This window comes from Mesoplodon mirus (assembly GCF_964341445.2).
Source record: "Mesoplodon mirus genome assembly, chromosome: 1".
NCBI lineage: Eukaryota > Metazoa > Chordata > Mammalia > Artiodactyla > Ziphiidae > Mesoplodon > Mesoplodon mirus.
Window position 1 is genome coordinate 231,121,134 of NC_138976.1, and position 21,890 is coordinate 231,143,023.

General features: G+C 51.0%; 1 protein-coding gene and 1 long non-coding RNA gene across 4 annotated transcripts in view; one reads left to right on the top strand and one right to left on the bottom strand.

Moving 5' to 3' along the window:
• Positions 1-21,890, bottom strand: part of PALLD (palladin, cytoskeletal associated protein) — a gene marked incomplete at its 5' end in the record, with an annotated part of 382,869 nt that overhangs the window by 66,345 nt on the left and 294,634 nt on the right. The window contains one exon of one of the 3 annotated variants that reach the window (XM_082624951.1): positions 14,539-14,651. The exons of 1 other annotated variant lie outside the window; for it this stretch is intronic. Of the gene's footprint in view, positions 1-13,133; positions 13,299-14,538; positions 14,652-21,890 lie in introns of those variants that run through there. One more of the 3 variants, XM_082624952.1, reaches the window with a different exon arrangement.
• On the top strand, positions 14,881-21,368 carry LOC309806476. Its single transcript, XR_014294395.1, has 3 exons — positions 14,881-15,716; positions 16,661-16,899; positions 19,909-21,368. It is a non-coding gene; the product is annotated as an uncharacterized lncRNA (long non-coding RNA).

Consider the following 21,890-nt stretch of genomic DNA (forward strand, 5'->3'; position numbering starts at 1 on the left):
CGCTTTGGACACTGAGTTAAAAAATGAAATATATTCATAAAGCTGAATCTTTCATTACTTTGCTAAAGACTAGGATTCAGGTTATTTCATGAAATCAGATAATTTATCACTCAGGATATTTCAGGGAGAAATACATTTTGTGAAGCCAAGCCTTTCCTTCCCACTGTTTACAGCACAGAATGAAAGTACACTCTGCTTGAAGGCTTGAATTCTACCAGTGTTGAGCGCTCAGAACGCAAATGACCATAGCTCTAAGTTTGACAAGTACCCTGACTTTTTGTTTCCTGTCTCCTTTTATGCCCTCAGTGGTTTACATTTTGTGCAAAACATCTTATCAGTGATGGTGTGAGAAGCTTTCTTTTAAGAGAGAGAGAGGGACTTCCCTGGTGGTCCAGTGGTTAGGACTCTGTGCTTCTACTGCAGGGGGCCTGGGTTCAACCCCTGGTCGGGGAACTAAGATCCCACAAGCTGCATGACATGGCCAGAAAAAAAAAAAAAAAAAAGTAAAAAGTAAAAAAGAAGAGAAAGACAGAGAGAAACAGAGAGAGAGAGATTCCAAGGACAGCCATGCCCAAATTGCATGGTATCCTTGCTGGGTTGAAAGCCAGTGAATGACGCTTCCTGCTCAATATCCTGGTCTCTGGTCTCTGACCGCAGGATGAGCACATTCAATCCCTAAACCGCACAAATGCCCCGATTTCCTTGTTGTCTCCGAATGCACAGGACCGGCCCTAAGACAAAGTGGCGGCTCCCAGCTGCAGGAGTGACCCTGGGTGACAATTCACAGCAGAAAGCCCTCTTCAGTGTGATTCCCTTTCACTCATGGCAGGGGGTGTCTCTCTTCTTACTTCTCCGTCACAACCTGGGGGGTGCGCTCTCCCGTCTCAGCCCCTCGGGCTCAGTCTCCTCACAAGCAAAATTAGTAGGTGAGGTTACATTCTTGCTCTAAAACTTGGACTAGCTCTGCTATAGGGAAGTGAAAAATAATCGTGAATAACACTGACCGGGAAACAGGAGATCAGGGTACCCGCGTCAGTTCTACTACTAATGAGCCGTCTCTTAATATTCCTGGAACTTAGTTTTCTTCCTAATTTGTTTTTTCAAAAGGAATAAATATTCACTGTGGAAAACTCGAGTCTCAGAAAATGAAAGTACTAGGATAATAAAGTAAAAGTGAAGCTTCCTCCCCCGAACCACCCTTCCTCATAGGGTGCCATCCCCAGGGGAACAGCTCTGCTTGTGTTCAGCGCTCTCTTCCCAGAGCTTCCACTGTGCAGACACCTGCACACACAACACACGGACGTTTAGAGGTAGGGCTTCTGTATGATCACAGCAGCTGGATCACGTGTGTGCACCTTCCTCAGTGATGCTTCATCTCCCAGGACGGTCACAGACGCCCCTCCCCGTTGCCGCCCCGAACCCCTGCCCCAGCTGGGCTGTAGCCCACGTGTGCCGGGGCACAGACAGGCCGTCCCTCATCAACGACAGACACAGCCTCCTCAAGGAGTCTCTAGTACAAGCAGCGGAGCACTGAAGATCCTTGTACAACTTGAGTACGTATTTTGAGTTTTCTGTGGGAAAAATTTCTAGAAATTGCGGGGTCAAAGGGTGAGTGAATTTCACATAAAGTGTGAGGGCCACACTGCCCTTGAGAAGATCTTATGACCTTATCTTTATCTGAAAAAGGAGGAAAGAAGAGGTGATGCGTCTCCAGTCTTTTTCCAACTGAACCTTGAATTCAGCTCACTTAGGAAGCTTTTCAAACCAGAATGGAAGATGAGGCGGGGCTCTGAGATCCAGCTGCCTTGCAGCCAGTCCACTCATTTCAGGCCCTGGCTTCACGAGCAAGTACTGAGACTTTGTTTTGCTTTGGTCGTAGTTGCCAAATTACATTGTTTTTCCCCGTGGAATAACATCGTCTTTCCCCGTGGCAATACTGCTAACCAGAAAGGAAGGTGCTGCTTGCTTCTAGAAGCGGGTAGGAAACGATTTCCTGGCACTTGCTACATCATCAGTTGCAAATCTCACTTATTTAAGGGACAAAATACTCCCTTGCAGGTGTGGGTCTCAAACTTTTTCATGAGCATCACAGTCATCCAGAGCCCGAAAAAGCACAGACCGCAGGGACCCACCCTCAGAGTTTCTGCTTCAGTAGGTCTGGGACGGGGCCAGAAATGTCTGTTTCTAACCATTTCCCAGGTGATGCTGCTGCCGGCGGTCTGGGGAGCGTGGCTTTTCAGAACGCTCTGTGATCACTGGGCACGCATTTGCAACTAGAGGGCCACGGCCTCACTCTGGGGAGATGGCGCTTCACATGAGTCTGAATGCCAGTCAGTCACCCTGATTACTACACGACACCTTCTCTCTGCTACAGGTCACCGCCGCGCAGGGAGGGGCAGGAAGCCAGGACCACACGGGCGGCCCCAGAGTCACCCCTTCCGCCCAACAGGAACTGGTATTTGAAAGCACGTGAGACGACTGCAAGGTACCTTCACCTCGTTCTCTGTCTTACAAAGGAGACTCCACTGATCAGATGGTGACAGGTACTGACACTGATGCCTTCCGATAATCCCCAGGGACGTACAGCCACTTAAGCGACATGCGTCAAACGGACAAATTCAGCTCTCAGTCACCCAAGTTCTGAAAGCAAACACAAGAAGACAGACGACGTGAACCTGAACCTTCGCTCTGACTGTGGGCTGTGGATCTACAGGGCACCGCCAACGCAGTTCCTGTTCTACATCTTGTATCTGAGAATGACGGTCGTACAGTGTGCGGTCGGGGTAGACGTGAACAAAGGAACAGGTTCATGTTTACATAGTCGTGACAGGACAGCGAACTCTGCTGGACAGGGAAGAAGGCAGGCCACAGGGGAGAGCGCCGGACCTGCCGGGCGCACCGTCAGGCTGCAGGCTGTTCACCGGTCAGCTGTGATACACCTGGTTCACGGTGTGTTTTCAGAGCTGAAGTCAGAGCATGTGAATTCACGTCGGAGGAGACAGTTATGCAATGACGGACAGGAGAGAAGAGCGAGCCAAGACAGTGTCCTAGAGCGACACGGCAGCCTCTGCGGCGACAGGCAGAGGGAGGCTGCCCGTCCACCGCGGTCCCTCGGCAGCTCCGAAGGGGGCTCGTCGAACCGGCCAGCGCCGTAAGGACGGGCAGGACCACCTCAAGTCCCCGGAGGCGCACGTCACATTATTCCCTAAGACCATGGCTCTGCTTCCGGCCGGCGCTTTCGAAGTCTTGACTAGTCAAGTTCTTTATTTGAATAAATCTTTCTTTTTTTTTTTTTAATTATGATTTTAGAGGTTTTTAAACTCCTGACCACCTCTCTTATGGGTAATCAAAATCAGATACTGCTGCTGAAAAACGAACAAAGGGGTGAGGAAGAAGTGACAAGTAGGTCCCCAAATTCCTTTTTAAAGCGTCTAGAGAGATTCCAGATTATACAGATATCCAGGAAACCTGTGAATGTATCCATTCAGACGAAGAGCTATTTGCATATTTTCCATGATTCTCTGCGTGTGACAGTCCAGCCAGGCCTTCCTCACCCCCTCCCCGCGGGCCCCTCTCCGGCCACGAAGCTGGACGCCCACCATCCTGCAGACACGTGGCCTTCTCCACCCAGGTTCACTCGATCAAACCTCCCTACTGTCAGGCCTCGCTCGCTGTCTCCAGAATCTTCCCCTGCTCCCAGGAGGGCTGGTCACCCCTCCCTGGGGTCTCCGCAGCGCCTACTTCAACCTCGGGCCTCACCAGCCCTCTCTGCTGCCATTCCACGACCCCACTCATTCGGGGACACCTAAGTGTTCTCTGAGTCCGTGAGTGTTTGCTGAGGGAAGGAGTGACACTGATTTGTTTGCTCGCTTTTTAAAGTGTCAGGAAAGGTTTCCCAGTATGTCCTCCCCCAGCCGTCACGGAAGACATCCCGTGGGCCGTTACGGCTCTGTTCCCGCGGCACAACTGTCTTCCCCTCATCGATTCTGAGAAATCTTACATAACCGGAGAACTCTGTGAGTTACAGAAGGCCTCGGCCACCGCGGGGCTCTGTGCGGTGAGAGGACGCTGTTTTAGGGGAGATGAACCCAGAGCGAGAAGAGCCCGCCCGCCTGGGGACGCCTCGCCTCCACGAGGCGCGTTTTCTTCCTTCTGGAAAAAGGAGATTTTATAATTTTTAAAAGGACAGACGATGGTCTCCCAGGACTATTCTACAATTCAATAAAGAATGTATGTAAAACACTTGGAAAATTCACAGTGTCATGAACTATTTGTTGAATAAATGGATTAAGCAATTCATGTGGACTTGAGTACCGAGAGAGACCAGCCCAGAGCAGCCTTGACCACCAGGCGTATCCGATCGTGAGCGCTCATTTCTGAAGGTGGTCTAGTCATGGTTTTCTACAGGAATTGTGACCTAAGACAGAGCAAAACAGAAGGAAACACAGAGCTCTCTGACCTCTGGGTACACAATTTCCCCGTGGATGATGACTCAGGGTAAAAGCACCGACAAAGGCTGGGTTTCTGCTGCACCGGCCTCTGCTGAGACCCAGCAGGGCAGGGCGTGCCCTCCCCACCTGCACAGACGCCCTTGGGAGAGGCAAGAGGAGGGGAGCCAGGATTGGCAAAGCGCGCAGCTGTGGCAGGAAGTCTGGATCTCGGCATCGCAGCTTCCGGCCCGGGGAGCTGCTGCCCGTCCCTCGGCCTGGGCTCACTCCCCGGTGACATCATCTAGTCTCCACGCTGCAGCCCCACAGAAGCCTCCGCAACCGATGAGTCCCCAACTTCCAGCTCAGCTGCGTCTCCCCAAGCCTAATATGGAAGGCCCCTGAGTCACGGGAGGGACCTCCGCGGTTGTTAAAATAACAGAAAGTGCTTATTAATCACAGCTGGAAACCAGTGCACGTACCACGGGGATGGCTTTCCAGCTCCGCATCGCCACCACCTGGAATGGTGGCTCTAAATCCGACCACTGGGCTCCTACAGCACACAAGGCCCACGTCAACTCTGGTCATCCTGCGGTCTAAGACAGGAGATCACTGAAAATCAAACGTAAACCTAAAATGCTCTTTTTAAACTATGTGAACTTTTCTCTTGAGATCAACCCCTGACCACAGGGAACTGGTGATTTCTGTAAACTTTGTCCTGTGACCCAGCTGAGAGGTTACAGCAACTCATTAATTATCCCGTTTCCCAGATTACACTATATCCGGAAGGGTATTATCTCCTGAAATGTAAATTAGCATAAAACATTCCAAAAGGTTTGGCGGTCAGTCTCTTACTTTTCCTACATTGCCCGCGGTGGTAAACCTTTCTGCAGTCGGAATTCCCTTCGGGCAAACACACAGTGGCCAAGTTTAGACGCTGGACGTGGGTGAGATGACACCATACGTTTCCCTGGTCTCAGTATACGAGGATACATACGCACAACTGACACAAGTACACATTTTTAAACCACCTCTACCCTCATTTGTGGAGGTCACGGGCACTTGGGGGTTTTGTGAAGCTTGTATTTCTAATGTAGTTTTGTGGATGACAGGCTTATAATCTGAAGGAGAGTGTGGTACTTCCTGTCTGAGATCCATCTTTGTGCTTCTCCAAGACCAGGGAACCGTATCCCCCCGAGTCACCAGCTTCCTGAGTGTTTAAACCACCTCTACCCTCATTTGTGGAGGTCACGGGCACTTGGGGGTTTTGTGAAGCTTGTATTTCTAATGTAGTTTTGTGGATGACAGGCTTATAATCTGAAGGAGAGTGTGGTACTTCCTGTCTGAGATCCATCTTTGTGCTTCTCCAAGACCAGGGAACCGTATCCCCCCGAGTCACCAGCTTCCTGAGTGTTTCAGCCCAGCCCTCCATGAGAGCAGGCAAAGCTGAGGCGGAGGAAAGGCAGGGCTGCACGGGACACCCTTCATCTCCCTCCTTACACGGTACGGGGACAACTCAGATCGTCTCCTCCGGTCTCTCACTTTATGGGAGGACAACAGAAACCCGGGGGCAACGCGGGTGGCCTGGGAAGGGTCAGCTGGCGCGCACAGCCCGAGCCAGGACCACCAGTACACCAGAAGACAGGCTTGGGCTGACGGCCACTTCCTCGGCTGGTTCAGAAAATAAAGGAAGGTGGCCGAGAAAGACAGGCGGGCAAGTCACAGATGCATCTAGACTGTACTACATCATCATCTCAAGAGATCTGTACCGCACACAGCTTTCCGGGCGGCCCCGGCCAACGCCAGGTGTGTGTTGGCCTTGTAAGAAAACCCAGAGGTTCAGCCCGACCCTGTGGTTTCAAGCACTGCAGCCTTTAATCTGTCTGCTGGGAGTTGCAGTGCCCTCACGATTCTCCTGACTCATAATTTCAGCTGATGCCTGTTGGCAACAAAAGTGACTGGTGTTATTTTTTTTTTAATGAAAATTGCAGAAGAGATACTGTATTTGAAACCAGATCTAATTACAGTGATGAAAGGATGAACTAGTTATCTCAAAGTCAGAACAGGACCCAAAAGCCATTTTGTAAAAGAGACTCGAACCCAAGGGTCAGAGCAGACCCCACCGTACGATCAAACTTTGTTTCAAGATGTTCAGTCTTCACTATATTCTTTCCTGTTCAAGTGGCTGAATGTTGATAATGCAGCTGTATGACTCTGTGATTGCACGTCATTATCTGGCTTACATAAAACGCAGTGAACCAATAACTGCTGTACTACATAAGCTCTGACACTTCACGATCAGTGTGATTTTGAAGTATATCCTAATTATAGATTTAAGTAGAAGCCTGTAGTAAAATGAAACTAGTGCCACCATGAGAACACTGAGCAAACACTCAGGCGTCCGGTTTGATTATCCTTCTCTTTTATTTTCAGATTGGTGTTTGGCTTAATAGGGAGACAAAATCAAAAGGATCAGAGAGAAAATAAACACGTAGGTAGACTGAGCTCTGAGCAGAGGGACAGAGCCTGGGAGCTACAGCAGCAGACACACACCGGGGGGAGCAGCCAGAGCACCCGGGACACGGTGGCCACCCCCGCAGGGCTGGGCCGTCCACGCAAGGCGGCCAAGGCAACCCAGCCAGATGCCTCCACTGGGATCACCTCCCCAAGTAAACTGGGCTTCAGGATTCTAAACGTTAGCATTTACCCTTAAAAGCTTTCCTCCTGAACCTGCGTAATCAGCGTTCTCAATTTGACTTTGCCAGATTTGTCATCTGTGCAGAAGCTGCTGGAAAACCCTACAGTTGCCCTGGGTGCACAATTCCAAGTGTCACAATCCCCCTGCACTCGGAGGGGAGGCCCCAAGGGCTGGAAAGAGAAACCAGCCAGAGCCTGAAGGCCCCGGTCCTCCTGTAACTGCACCTTCGGGAAGTCACAACCAAGTGCACGCTTTATACTTTTTCAATCTGTCCAGCGGAGGGGTCAGGACACCTGCCCTGAAAAAGGCCCTGGACCGGCAAAGGCCCCGAATTGTTAAATGAACGAGAGCTTGGCCCGGGTCTCACACTCTCGACCTTGATATGCCTGTGAAGGGTGAACACTCGGGCTTTTCTAAACCTTGAAGCATAAAAATAACTCCAAGTAACTTTTCCATCCTTTGTACCCTGGAGCAAGGATGCCGACCTGGTAGAGGAGAGCCTGGCCGGCGGTGGAGGTTACTGAGTGTCCACAGTGGCTGCTGAGCGGTTCTGAGGGGAAACAGTGCAGTTCTGTACGTCTGCAAACTGACGACTCCCGCTGGCTGTGCACGAAGAGGGGCCAAGGATGCCTGGACTTGGACAACTTCCGTCTCATCCCCGGACGATGTTGGTGCCTTTCAGAGAGATCCGCAGGCTTAGGTACCACTCTCTCTCGCAAATAAAAGCTCCGCTTTGGAGAGGCAACGTCCAGCCCCTCGTCCCGTCCTGGGCATCCTGCCCTCACCTGCAGGGACAGGCTTACAGGTGCTGGTGTGGACAGTGTGTGCTCAAACCTTCTGCTATGTGACACAACCTCGTGAGACGGAGGGCACCTGTTTTCGTTTTCTCTCTTAATAAGTGCCTCAAATAGATCTTTCTACAGATCCGCACGTCACTTTATACAAACACGTCCATTTATAGTTAGGAAGACAAGGAGAAAATGAGGCTTTACCAAGAAAAACCACACATTCTTCCAACTCCAGCTATGAATCAGTTCACCTGTGGTTTTACTGGGATATGCTTTGCTTCAACGCTCTTTCACTGGGCAGGTTTTCCAGACCTTAACTTAGTCAAGGGACAGGTCTTGACGTCACCTTCAAACAGAGTCAAGCTTCCTCGCTGTCTGTCCTCCTGTGCGGCAGAGCCACCTCCCCCAGGGCTTGCACCGTGGTGATCGTCCCCTCAGCTGTCCCCACTCTGACCTCTCAGAACATCACACGTGGGGTCCACCTGCCTCCTGCTCGCCTCTCTTTGGTCCGACACCCGAGCTGCCTTGCCCTCAGGGCCGCTCCACTTCCTGCCCGCTGCCCGGCAGGACCCTGGACGCAATCCCCCCGCCTCCCCCCTTCAAGACCATCAACGCCAAGGGCAGTCAAGTCCACGTTCTAACCCCAGTAAAGGGTGAATCCAACCCCTTCAATCAGTTCCTTTGCCACCAGCTTAGTTGAGACCAATGTCCATTTCCTGCATGATTCTAACCATCCCAGTGGTTCTCCTGTCTCCCAGCTGACCACCTACACCTGCCGCAGGAGGACGCCAAGCAACCAGCAGAGAGAAAACAGAAGCAGAAGGTGTCCCTGTTGTCGTCAACCGAGGCACCATGCGGAGCAGTAAAGTCTGATTTAGGTCGCCGCCGGAGCGTGACACAGAAGAGCACACGATATAAGAGTTGTTTCATGGTCTAAGACTCCGGCTCAACGTTGCAGAGACGAGACGAGCTCAGGAAGTAACTCGCCATCGATGGAACTGCTGTTTTAGGGACTCTACGTGCCAGAGCACCTCAGCGGAGGGGGCGACTACTGTGATGACCAGGGTGGAGAGAAGACGTCTGGTGACATTTCCGGGTCAGCGTGCAGGAGGCTGACCGCAGTCGTTCAGCAAACGCCGACCACCGTCTACCAAGCGCAGGGTGTTCCTCCACGTAAGGGACACGAAGGAGACTAGCAGACGGCTCTCTCCTTGGGAGGTGAAGGGGATGGTGGGGTTCTGGGGTCCAGGATACAGGAATGTCATCAGAACCCGACCTCAGGCAGACCCTGAGGGCACCTTCCACCAGCCAGGTGAGTGTCGCACCTCCTCTCCTCAAGCGTCCAGCCCCACCAAGGTGACCACCTACTTCCTAGTTCACTGAAAAAACAGGAAGCCCTCACTGCTGCGTCCATCCACACCTGATCCCTGGCCTGCGGACCCCGCCTTCTTTCCAGAACCGCAGAAGAGCCTCTGCCGTGCCCCGACCCCAGCCTGTCCTTCCGTCTCTCCTGACCTTTGATGGGCAAGGTGAAGCCCTTCGTCCACGTTCCTGCGTGCGTCCCCAGGCACCCGCTGGGGCATTTACAGGGACGCACGAAGGCGGTCCACATGCCAACAGCGGCCGCTACAAAACGCGAGGGCTCGCCTGGAGGACGGATGCTGTGACGCTCCGCCTGCGCACAGCCGCTCCTGGGCCCGGGCTCTTTCCCGCTGGGCTGACCCCAGCCTCACTGCTGTTCCTTCTTCCTGGCTCTGTTTCCCCCAGCACAGGACTACGTGAAGCCCTGGATATTTAGTTTGCTTCTTTACGGTGTGTCTCCCATCACTACAAGATAAGCTGCACGAGGGCAGGGCTTTTTGCCTATTTGTCCATTTGGGTCCCTACTTTATTCCCAGAGTCCAGCCAGCGGCCAGGCCACGGGGCTTGTTCAACAACAGCTGTCCAGCCCTGCCGTTTCAGAGCTGTGTGGCTCTGGGCACATTCTTACCCTCCTGAAATCTCACTCGCATCCTTTTTAAGATGGGGGTGCTGATGGTACTTACTACATGGGGCGGGGGTGACGGTTAGACGACGTAAAGTGTGTTAAACGTTTTAGCACATTTCCTGGTAGGAGGTAACTGCTCTAGGGTATTCATCATATCGTTATTCAGGATATCGTAAGGATACATCAGCGTCTAAGTTGACCTGAAGTGTGTCCGGCCCGCAGGAGGTATCTGTTTGGGAATTTAGTGCACTGGCATCAAAAAGAAAAACAAAATGCCTGGAAGTCTGCTTTCTTGCTATTATTCAAGATTCCATTTAAAACCAACCCTGACCTGAAAAACACTGAATGGACGACTCACAGGGCTGATGCTCAGGTTCTAGAGTAAAGATGATGTGGAGTAATTTGGTGAGGAAGTCACGTCAACCCGCAGGCAGCCCACGTCCACCGGCCGTCAGAGCAGGTTCCCCGGCCTGGCTGACGGACTGCGGGCCTCACCTCGGCCCTGTCCCCCGTGTCCTTCCCCCTCTGGTGCCAGCTACCGCTGTCCCCACCCCCCAGCTCTCTGGTTCCAGGCTGGGGGGTCTCTGTTAGCACGGGGGCAGTATGAAAGGAAACGCATCTCTGTGCACCTTTATCTTCCCTTTAGGGTTTACACGGAAAAGACAAGGGGGGGGGGTCCTTCTTCCCACCGTTGCTGGGATTAAAAGTCATTAAAAAAAAAATAAAAATCAAGTTGGAGCTCTGAGTGCATTTTCCTGCAAAACCACGTTATATCTAATGGCTCCCGTCGATGGTGCTATGAATAGAAGCAGGATACGCTGACCTGTCCTGGAACCAACCACAAACCGACACGGTTTCAGTGACAGGGCATGTTCAGAGTTCCCAGCAAAGGATTTACAAACGCACATTCAAAATCCAGCCCAGGTGAAAGCGGAGGGTGCTGACCCTCAGGGGCTCTGGCAGTTTCACAAAGGCAGCACACGTGTCATGAAGCGGGGGAGGATGCCTATGAGTCTCCTGCACGGTGGTCCAGTGCTACTTCCTTCCAACGTGGATGGGCACCTGGTCCCTGTTCTCTGATACCAGGAAACGTGGTAGAGAATGCTGCATGCCCTGCAGGGTCTGGGGAGTGACAGCTGCTTAACCAAGGTTCCTTCCTCCCTCCCTGCCCACTGGTGAGACTTCTGTGTCTATTCTTCTTACTTGGTTTTGTCTTTTTTTAAAATTAATTAATTAATTAATTAAGTTATGGCTGCGTTGGGTCTTCATTGCTGCACGCGGGCTTTCTCTAGTTGCGGCGAGAGGGGCTACTCTTCGTTGCGGTGCGCGGCCTTCTCATTGCGGTGGCTTCTCTTGTTGTGGACCATGGGCTCTAGGTGCACAGGCTTCAGTAGTTGTGGTATGTGGGCTCAGTAGTTGTGGCTCGCGGGCTCTAGAGAGCAGGCGCAGTAGTTGTGGCGCACGGGCTTGGTTGCTCTGCGGCATGTGGGATCTTCCTGGACCAGGGCTCGAACCCGTGTCCCCTGCGTTGGCAGACGGATTCTTAACCACTGCGCCACCAGGGAAGCCCCTTGTCTGTTTTCTTATGAGTCTATTTCTAACACTTCTATATGGAAAAAAATTGCAAAGTTTTGCCAAAAATCCAAAAAATGGTCATTTGCTCATTTCTTCTGGCTGCATTTTGCCTGCAAATGGCAGCTTCTCCCTTAGGAGGAAATCTTTTCCATCAAGGAAGCCTTTCCGCCTTCCAAAAGCCCAGGGCAAGATGGAAACCAGCATCGTTGCTTCCTGCAGGGGGAAGCTCTGGCAGCTGTTCGCCCTGCCCTCCGTGGAAGGACTCGGAGCTGCATGAACCAACCACCCGAATTCTCAGCCTGCCTTCCGGTCCTTGTGGTCCAAACACACAAGTAAGAGAGGCTCACCTAACCGGAACTGCTCGCGTCACCCATCATGGTTGTCCCTAAAGCACACGAGCAGCAAGCAGCGACTGCTCAAGGTGAAAGGCACCTTTAGGGGTCAGTGGGGCCGGGCCGAAAACTGCCCAGGGCACTGGCTTCAGGGGGCGTTTCTCCTTCCTGACCCCTCAGGCCCTCCTTCCTTCCGCTGTACCTCCCCACCCTCCCTACAAGGCTGGGCTAGCTCTAGCCAGTCATACAGTCTCCTTGGAGGAAGCCTTTCTCATCCAGCATCGCTCATTCTTCATCCTTCGACACAATCTGATACAGAGCTTCCCAGCAAAGCCACCCCCGTGAGCGAGTGCAACCCCGCTTTTGCAGAGCAACCCGAGAGGCGGAAAGGGGACGGCCCGAGGACCTCCCTCGACCTCCTAGCGCCCTGTGTCTCAGAAGAACATTTGCGGAGCTACTGTGTGTGAACGCAAGAACGCGCTCACAGGAGAGTGCAGGGCTCGTCAACCTACCTCCCCCGTTTACTTGAAGAAGAGAGTCATTTTGCCAAATAAGAAACCGTATAGGCATTTTGAGAAACACAGTGAACTTCCGTCACCTGATGTTTATCTGGATCTTGTGAAACAATTGCTGAAAAAGCACATCACATGTTGATATGAAATTGTTTACAGGGAAATGTACGCAAAAGAGAAAGCAATGTCTAACACATATTTTTACTGTTCCCAGTGACTGTGAAAAAAAATCCGGAAAGTGGGGGAAGAAAAGCAACAGCGGTTTGGACGATCAACAGCTGCGTAACCAAATTAACAACTTCCTTTTGAAATAATGACTCCAGCACCTTGAGCAGTATGGACTCCTTGATAAGTTCCAGGAAATACTTTCTACTTCAGTAATAATGAGTGATTTCAAAGACAGTAGAGTATAAGATTTACTACAGTCTAGGGAAAATATTTTGGGGAAAAAAAGCAACTATGCTCAAAAGTAGTATAAAGATTACAGCTCTTGAGAAAACACCACAGTAAAGTTTTTTAAAGACCAACTGCGAGGCAATGCAGCAGGTGGCATTCAACTCTTACTCAAAAGTTTTCAAAGTCAACGAAAGCCCGGAGCCCACAAGCCTATAATGAAGCACCCCAGGGCTCCTATAACCAGGACACCAACCTCTTGTTTTCCAAGTCAGTGTCCTCGCCTGGGAACACGCTGGGTGTGCAGCTCTTACACCATTTCAAGCATGCAGGCTACTGGACCACACCAGCTGTCAGGATGTTACGATTCACGGGTTTCACAGCCACAGAAAACAAAGCTGTGTGACTGTCCACCACCTACCCCGAACTCTTCACCCAGGGCACCAAGTGTTCACACAGCCAAAGAGACGGTTAGGATGCTGGCGAGCTGGATTATTCGCTGTACGTGCCTAGTTTCTTAGTAACGGATGTGGTGTGGGCACCTGGCAACCCAGCCCAGTCCTTATTCAAAACACAAAAACTAGAATTAGTGTCAGATAAATCTTATTTTATATAAAATAAATAGAAGAAATAAAAAACAAGGCTTAGCGATTAGTTGGAAAGTGTGTTGATTATATATTGATTATACACCTCTTGCCTATTTTTGATACACCCACTGTTAAGGGTGGACTAACCACGTGACTTCCTCTCTCTTCAGGTCGGACTCCGGACTCTTCCAATCGCTCCAAGGCACGGGGACCCCTACTCTTACCCGCAACAACGCAAACCCACGTGAACAGACCAGGGAAAAAATAAAATTCACTCAAACCTCTCATCACTAAGTCAAAGTCCCCCAGCTCTTGAAAGAAAAAGAGTCCTCTTCCGTTGGGGATGGAGGAAGACCACACGAAGCGGCCACCTCTGCACTGTGAGCTCAGAAACATTCCCTACCCCACTCCCCGATGACCCCGGCCAGTTCTTCCTCAGACAGCGGCAGTACTGCGACGGGACCCCTCACAACACCAACCAAGAAAATGTCCTCCAGGGCAGAGCTGGGCAGCTTCCGAGGCCGCCGGGACCGCTGCTGAGCCTGGGGGGGAGGGGGGGCGGGGCGCTGGGGGCGGCATCCCGAGGGCAGGTCACCCGGGAACCGAGCCTTCCCGCCTCCCAGGCGAGGGTCTGTCCACTCGGCCCCGCCCTGGGGCCGCAGGGCACACGCAGCTCGGGCTGGCTCGGCTCCCGGGGGCCGGGGTCGGATGAGCTCCGCGCGCAGGGAGCCCCCGGCCGCCGCACTCCGCGCCCCGGAGCCCCGCGCGCTCGCCGCCCCGAAGGGAAACCAGACCCGGGCGGCGGGACCGCAGCCGCGGGGGGCGCGGCCCGAGGGTCGCCAGCTCCGCGCCCCGCGCCCCGGCCACCCGGCCTCGCCGCTCCCCCAGGCCGGCGCCCCCCCGCTCCGTGCGCGGAGAGCACCAGCGCCCCGCAGAGAGGAGGGTGCGGGGGTGCGGGGCTCGGGAGGGACGGACCCCTCACCACACCCCGCCGGCGGCAGGAGGAGGTCACCGCCCGCCCCCTCCCCGCCAGCTCTGCCGGCCGTGGTCCGGGGCAGCCTAGCCTCTCCGGCCCCCGCACGGCCCGAGGCGCCCGAGCCCCTCTGGAGCCAAGCTCTCTGCGCCGCTCTCCGACCGCAGGGCCGGGAGGGCTCCGCCAGGGGCCGCGGCGGGCGGGAACGCGGGGCTGCTGCCCGCCGGCCCCCTTTTCCTCCCCTACCCCACCCAACGCCGCCCTACCTGCCGTCCGGCCGTGCCCCGCCGCTCCGGGACCCCCAACGTGCCGGGAGGACCCGCTGTGGACCGCGCGCCAGACTGGACGCCTCAGCGACTCTAGAGGCCTGACGCCCCGCCCGCGCGCCAGGGCAATAAGAGTCCACGGGGCCGCGAGGGCGGGGAGGGGGCGGGGCGGCCTGGGCCGAGGTGGGGAGGGGAGGGGAGGGGAGGGGAGGGGAGGGGAGGGGAGGGGAGGGGAGGGGAGGGGAGAGGAGAGGAGGGGAGAAGGGGGAGGGGAGGGGAGAAGCGGGCTGCTCGGCAGGTTGGCGGCGCGCCTGTCCGTCCCCACCTCCCGGGTAGCAGCCCCCGCCCTGGGCAGCACCTGGACGAACGGGCTTTCCCGGAATTTCCAGGAGGGATGGATAACGGGAAAGAGTTTAACTTTTTTTCGAGGCCAGTAGGGATGTGGGCTGCATGTCGGGTGATTTGCCCCAGGTTTTGAGTCTTCTCGTTTCTGGACTAAGAAGGAAGGTCCAGGACCTGTGCTCCAGGGCAGCATTCCAGCGGGATGGAGTGAAACCCGGCGGAGGCGGGGGCGTCCCGGGAAGAAGGGGCTGCGGGCGTCGGGCTGGGCCGGTGGGTCGGAGCCCATCTCCTGCGCACCATCAGGTACCATCAGGAAGACTGCGCAGCACTTAAATCCCAAAGCATACAGATCGTGTGGAACGCTTCTTTCTTGTTTAAGGAAGAGAGAGGATGATGTCTAGATTTCCATGAACAGTTTACTCTGTTCCGCTCATCGATGAGTAACTAAATTGCGGGGCCCTGAGGGGACGAAGCGCAGCCGTTCTGGTTCAGCAACCGTGCCTGTCCTGTGCGCTTCTGCCGTAAACTTCCAGAGGCCCTGAGTCACTCGTTTTCAACTACGACGCGGAAGTTTCTATAGAACTGTTTACAAGAAGGAAATGGACTCATTAATTCCACAATTAATTTCTTATGTAAAGTGTGTGAGTGGGCTTAACCCTAAGTCCAGGTCAGCGACTTCTCCTTTCACTAACCCAGCTCAGGGCGCCCCTGGCCCCGCACATCCCCTACAGCTGGGTGAGCAGTTATTTCTGGCCTGTTCCTCCTACACTGCGTACTCCTTGACCATCAAGTCCGTATCTCCTCTGCACACCACGAACTGTCACGAACGTGAATGGGTGAGTGCTAACAGATTGCATATACTGAACACCCATGGTTGTGTCCAGCCCTGTCTGTAAAATGGTCACCAAGAAAACGCCAGTAGATGCCATCTAGGTTTGAATGCCAGTGGCCACGGTAACTAGTCTAGTAATTCTATCCCTGTCTTCAGTATTAATATCGAACAATAGGGTTTCTGGGTTCACAGCCCTGAGACAGAGACTCTACATCTCTCTCTCTCCCAGAAATAGTGTTAATCATTTTTAGATTAAAAATGATGTCTGTTAAATACTCAAGCAGTAAACCCAAAGAGGATGGTTCCCTGTGATTCAACCCTCAGAGATAAACATTGTTAACAGCCTGCAGTATCCTCTTCCAGACTTTTCTGTTTGTGCATTTTAACACACATATTCAACACACAGATTAGATCATCATTTCCATATGGTTCTGTGACTAGCAGGCTCAGTGGCCATGGCTCACGGGCCCAGCCACTCCGCAGCATGTGGGATCTTCCCGGACCAGGGCACAAACCCGCATCCCCTGCATCAGCAGGCGGACTCTCAACCACAGCGCCACCAGGGAAGCCCTAAACTACTTCTTTTTTAACCTACAATATACCGTAGTCATCTTTCCAGGTCTACTACAAGGCATTATTCTCTTTTCAATTTCTGCAAGGAACAGGGGTAAAAAGCTCAGTACATCACTGTTTAACTTTGCTTTTCTTTCAATTTTTGGTGTGCTCACTCCAGGGCAAATGGCCATTAGGGCTGCAAGAATGACATCAGTGGTGCACTGCAGGGTTTTCCAGAAGGCTGCACTTGACATTCTGAACTGGGAGTTAGGACTTGGTGGTCTGTGCCATTAACTGTGGAAGTCTGTAGTTTTAAAATTTTTTCATAGGAATGGGATTAATGTGATGAATTTTAAAGGTACAGTTCTGAAGTGTTGTGATTTTATGATTTAGGAGTCCGTTCTCAACGTAAGCGCAGCAAGAATGAAATGGATAAGGCTGCGGTACCAGCACCCCAAGCTTGGGAGAGTCTGTAGGAGGAACGAGACCCACAGGGTTGGTGAACTACCAGGAAACACCCCGTTCCTCTCCTCTCCAGAGGCAGCAAGGAAGGATGACCCAGAGATCCACCATCACTGCCTTACTGCTACTCTAGGAGCCCAGAACTGTGAAGCAGTTTCTACTTCTCACAGGTCAGATCCAGGAGGATTTCAGAACTGGTGCAAAACACTGAGTCTTTTAATGCTTTCAACTTTTAAAGATTTTAAGCGTGCAGTGGGGGAGGCGTGGGTACATCTTATAGATCACTTTGGCAAGTCCAAGCTTTGTGACAACTGTTACCAGTACTGATAGGAATCCTGCCAAGCTTGAGAGAGAACATGCATCCCCTTGTGTACTCCGAAGATCCTGAGCAGCAACCTTCTCCTTAGATTTTCTCCTCTCTCTCTCCCTGAGCTAAAACTTAGAGCTCTGTGGCTTTAGGGCAACAGGAAGGGGTGGAGAACACACCTGCATCCACTCATACCCCCAGGGGCTGCACTCCGGGACTCCCACTGGCCCCCGGGAGCATCTGGCAGAATCTCCTCTAAGGTTCCTGTCTCCAGGGTCACTTTTGCACACTGGGGCTCAAACACCTAATGGCTTCAAACGTGCAAATTTAATCTGAGATGAAGTAATTTGCTCAGTTGTCTAAGTGTTTGCGGAGGAGGGTGGAATGGGTGAAGTTAATCCTTCAAATCATTCCTTGTTTCTCCTTTTCACATTCTCAGGAAAAGAATGAAGCTCAGGGTGGTTAAAAACTAAAACAGCAGCAAAAGATGGCTCAAAACAAATGGTATTCACTGAACAAACAAGATCCTGGCAGGGAAGCCAGCCACAGAGATCTGGCGGCTGGCAGGTAGCACACGGCCCCCACCTCAAACATGCTCGGCATCGGTGTCAATATTTTATAAAGCGGATACGATGAGCAAATCAAATCCATGCCTTCTCACCAAATGTCCACTAGAAAAACTACCACCACAAGTCAGAGCGCCCAACCACGCTTTTCTAACATGTAAAGCCAAAATCTACATTTTCCTTCCTTTTATTTACAGGTAGCAGTAAAAGAACATTAGTATATCTTCAGGCATTTCGCTTAAAATAATATTTTAATGAAAAGTACCAAAACCTTGAGACTTTCTCAGAAGATTCTTGGCCAATGGGCTGGCACGTATTTCCGCCAAGTGATCGATGGTGAATATAACAGATGTTCTGATAGCAATTCAGCATAAGGGTCTATTTCCACTCACTTCTGGTGCTTTGATATTATTTTTAAAAACCTGTTGATTTAGCTCTTGCTGTATTTTTAAAAGGTACAAGATCTTGTCTCAGTGGCCCATTTCTTCAGTTGTAGAGATTACTTTTGCAAGGAATCCCAACCCCATTCAGCAAACAAGAACAGACTAGGAAAACAGTAGAGCAGTGACTGATTTTACCTGATACTGGTTCCAGCTAATATTATTTTTCAGAAAATGTTTCTGAGAGGAGAATGCTTAAGATCACCTTTCATTCTACTCATGTTTAAAATGAGCACCTTCAAGAAGTCTTGGACCACTTTGAATTTGCACTCTTTGTAGTTAATTGCAGCATTTTTAAAGAAACATATGTTTCCGTATCAACAACTACCAAATTACTTTAACGTAAGTGCGAAATCTTTAAAAACATGGGTCTTCTCAGGAGGCTAAGCCCCGTGCACTATCTGACCATGAATGTGGACTCCTGGGGGAGAAGGAAAGGGCAAACCTCCAAGGACAATTCATACTTTCAACATCAAAACAGAGTGTGTATCCCACTGGCCAAGATAACTTTCTGGCTCTTTGGTTTGTACATAACTTTTTATTAAGGGCAGGGCGAAAGGCCAAGGGGAAAACAAAGGGGATTGTTTGTACTTGTGTAAAAGTGACTAGAGCCCAGTGGACGTAAAATACTAAGTGAGAGGGAACATGGTCCCCAGAAGGGCTGCAGTCATGGAGGTTAAAAAAGGATGGTGAAGTTGTAAACAAAAGAACAGATTGAGTTTGCCAGAGCAAATCAGGCCTTGAACCTGCAAAGGACTCCAGGGGAATCACAGATTCAGACCAGCGGGGGCCTGAGGAAGGAGGCCTGAAAGGGCTGGGCTCTGGAGACAAGACGGCCCGGGTCCATCCAAGGCTGTTGCCATGACCTTGAACTCACAGAGCTCCTGTGTTCTCATCTGTAAAGTGGAGGAAAGGCATTTCCCTTGGCCTGCCTAAAAGAAGATAAATGAGATGCTGCCTGGGCAACCATAACACAGGGCTCAGTACATGGTGGGTGGCCTTGGTTTTCTTGCCCCTTTAATGTGTATGTTTATATTCTTACAGTATCTAAGGAATTTTTTTTTTTTTTTTTTTTTTTACGAAACACAGTACTTAGAAGCAGAGTAAAAAGTAATAATCTGACGTGATGCTGGTCATTTCACACACATTCTCCCATTTTATATGCCTGTACAACCCACGGGAGGTATGGCTGTTACCATCACGCCCCCTTCTCGGAGGGCAGTGCCCACAGAGAGGTTAGTAACCTGCCCAAGGACACAGAGCAGGTCAGGGGAGAAGCAACAGCATAAACTGTGGAGTCCAGAACCCAAACTCCAGGGATTCTTAACTTTGGAGTGAAAAGTACATACATATGGAAAGTCCCTTAACAACCTTGGGACACTAAGACCTCCATTAGCGAATGCTTGTTCTCGCCAAGCTTCATTGTGCACAGGAACGTCTGCTTGACTGGAAATAGTTCAGGCAGCTCTAAACATGTCCTGCTTCACCCACAGAAGGATCTGACTCACTACTGAGTCTCCTCTTCCAAATCAAATGAGTTATGCTGGCTCCGATGGAATCACCACAGATTCCACATGGATGACTGAAAAGGCAGAGTGAAAAGTAGGCTTTTGCCTTTTTCTGTGACTCCCGAGTGAGTGAGGAAATACTGCTATGAGCTGGCTTGTCAGTTTGACTCTATCCTGCATAAGGAAAACCTTCAGCTGAGTCCTATAAATGTAGTCACTGATAACACACACATAGGCCATAAGGTCACATTTTATATTAATCGCAGTGGCAGTTCATGAAGTTATGGGTGAGATTTCTCTTAATACCGTCACCTCTGGTGACACCCTAACAAGGAATCTTGTGTTGCTTTTTGTGCAGATTCCTTTGGATGCTTTGAAAACCTGCCGACCAGCCATCCTTCAACTGCTGCTCCCAGAAATACAGGATGTCAAACGACCTGGTGACGGACCTGCTATGGGTGGTGCCATGGAAACCAAGGAGCCCAGTGGGGTGTAGCCGGGGCCACGTGTACAGGGAGGGAAAGAGGGCTGTTTCCCACTGCTGAAACCCCCACTCTACCGAATCCGTCACTTCCTCAACTGGAGTATCCATCCATTCCCTTGAATTAATAAGCTGATCTTCTGGCTCACACTAATGGGATTATGTTATCTGAGGTGCTTACTCTTCTTCCTTTGGGAAGTACACGGGAATTGGCTTGGGTGCTGCAGGGAAAGGCTTTCTAGCAGAGATTTCCAACTACCAAGAGGATCGTTGAGATTATTTTACGGCGTAGATCTTTGACACAAAAAATGTGCAAACCTAGACTCTGGTACTGAAAGGGACTGAAGAGAGAGAGAGAGAGAGCGCTAAGGGGAAGTCAAATATTCCAATTAAATTTTCTCTAAGAACAGAAATTTAATAGATGCATTTTATATTGGAAAATCCCCTGACTGTATACCCTAAGACACATAGAGCAAATATTTGGTAACATCGGTCATTTAAGAAATTAATTTATCTGTATATAGCTTATGTGATTCATCGTTAAAACAACTGACTTAATATTGATACTGCCTATTATGGGCCCCTGACACAACGAAGTACTAGATTTCAAGAGAAAAAAAATCAAGACTTTTCCCTAAGATTCCATCAGGTATAAGGAATATTCCCATCGTTCCAAAGGATTGAGGTCACTGTTCTTGTATCAGTGAATCATATTTTACTCTTTGCTGATAGTCACCTTAGAAAGAGTTAACTGATTCTGAGGTAATTTGGTCACATAATGGGATGATATCGTATCTTCAAAGAACGATTCAAAGAACCAAGCGGCCCAGCAGTGTTTTCAGATGGACTTTTTTTTTTTTTTCTTTAATAATATGCAATGAATTGTGATGAAATGTGGCACGTGCAGTGTCCAAAGAGAGAAGACTGTGCTGAGGCAAAGTGGAGTTTAGGGCACCCGTTTTAAAGTTGTACACAGTGCTCTGTGTAAAACAGACAACCAACGAGGACCTGCGGTACAGCACAGGGAACTCTGCTCAACACTCTCTAATAACCTACATGGGAAAAGATTTTGAAAAAGAATAGATACATGTATGTGTATAACTGAATCACTTTGCTGTACACCTGAAACTAACACCATGTTGTTAATCAACCAGACTCCAATATAAAATAAAAATTTTTTAAAAAAGATTAAAGGGCTTCCCTGGTGGCGCAGTGGTTGAGAGTCCGCCTGCCGATGCAGGGGACGCGGGTTCGTGCCCCGGTCCGGGAGGATCCCACATGCCGCGGAGCGGCTGGGCCCGTGAGCCATGGCCGCTGAGCCTGCGCGTCCGGAGCCTGTGCTCCGCAGCGGGAGAGGCCACAACAGTGAGGGGCCCGCGTACTGCAAAAAACAAAAAACAAACCAAACAAAAAAGATTTTAAAAAAAGAAAAGCCTCAGTTTTCTCATCTATAAAATGAAGACACTATTATCTTCCTTGAGTGACTGATGCAAAGCTTAAATGAGTATAAGTAAACACCTAAAAACAAACAAAACAAAAAAGTTGTAATTTCAGAGCAAAGTTGACAAAGTGAGATTTGGAAAGTAAAGTTTTCAATGCAAGAAAAGCAGAAAGACAGCATCCACCCTAAAGACTAACTTCAGCCTACCTCCTTCAGACCAAGCCTCTGCAGAGCATGACCGCACTCTAAAAAAGCCTCGCTGGAGACGGATGTTTTAGTGACGGCTCTAGACACATCTCAGCCACTGTCGCTCCTCAGGTCCTGAGCCGACAGGCGGCAGTGTTAGATCCCGCCTTCCCTCGTGTGCGGCGGGCAGACGCCTGGCCTAACTTTGGTGCCACTGTGCCCCGGTGACACT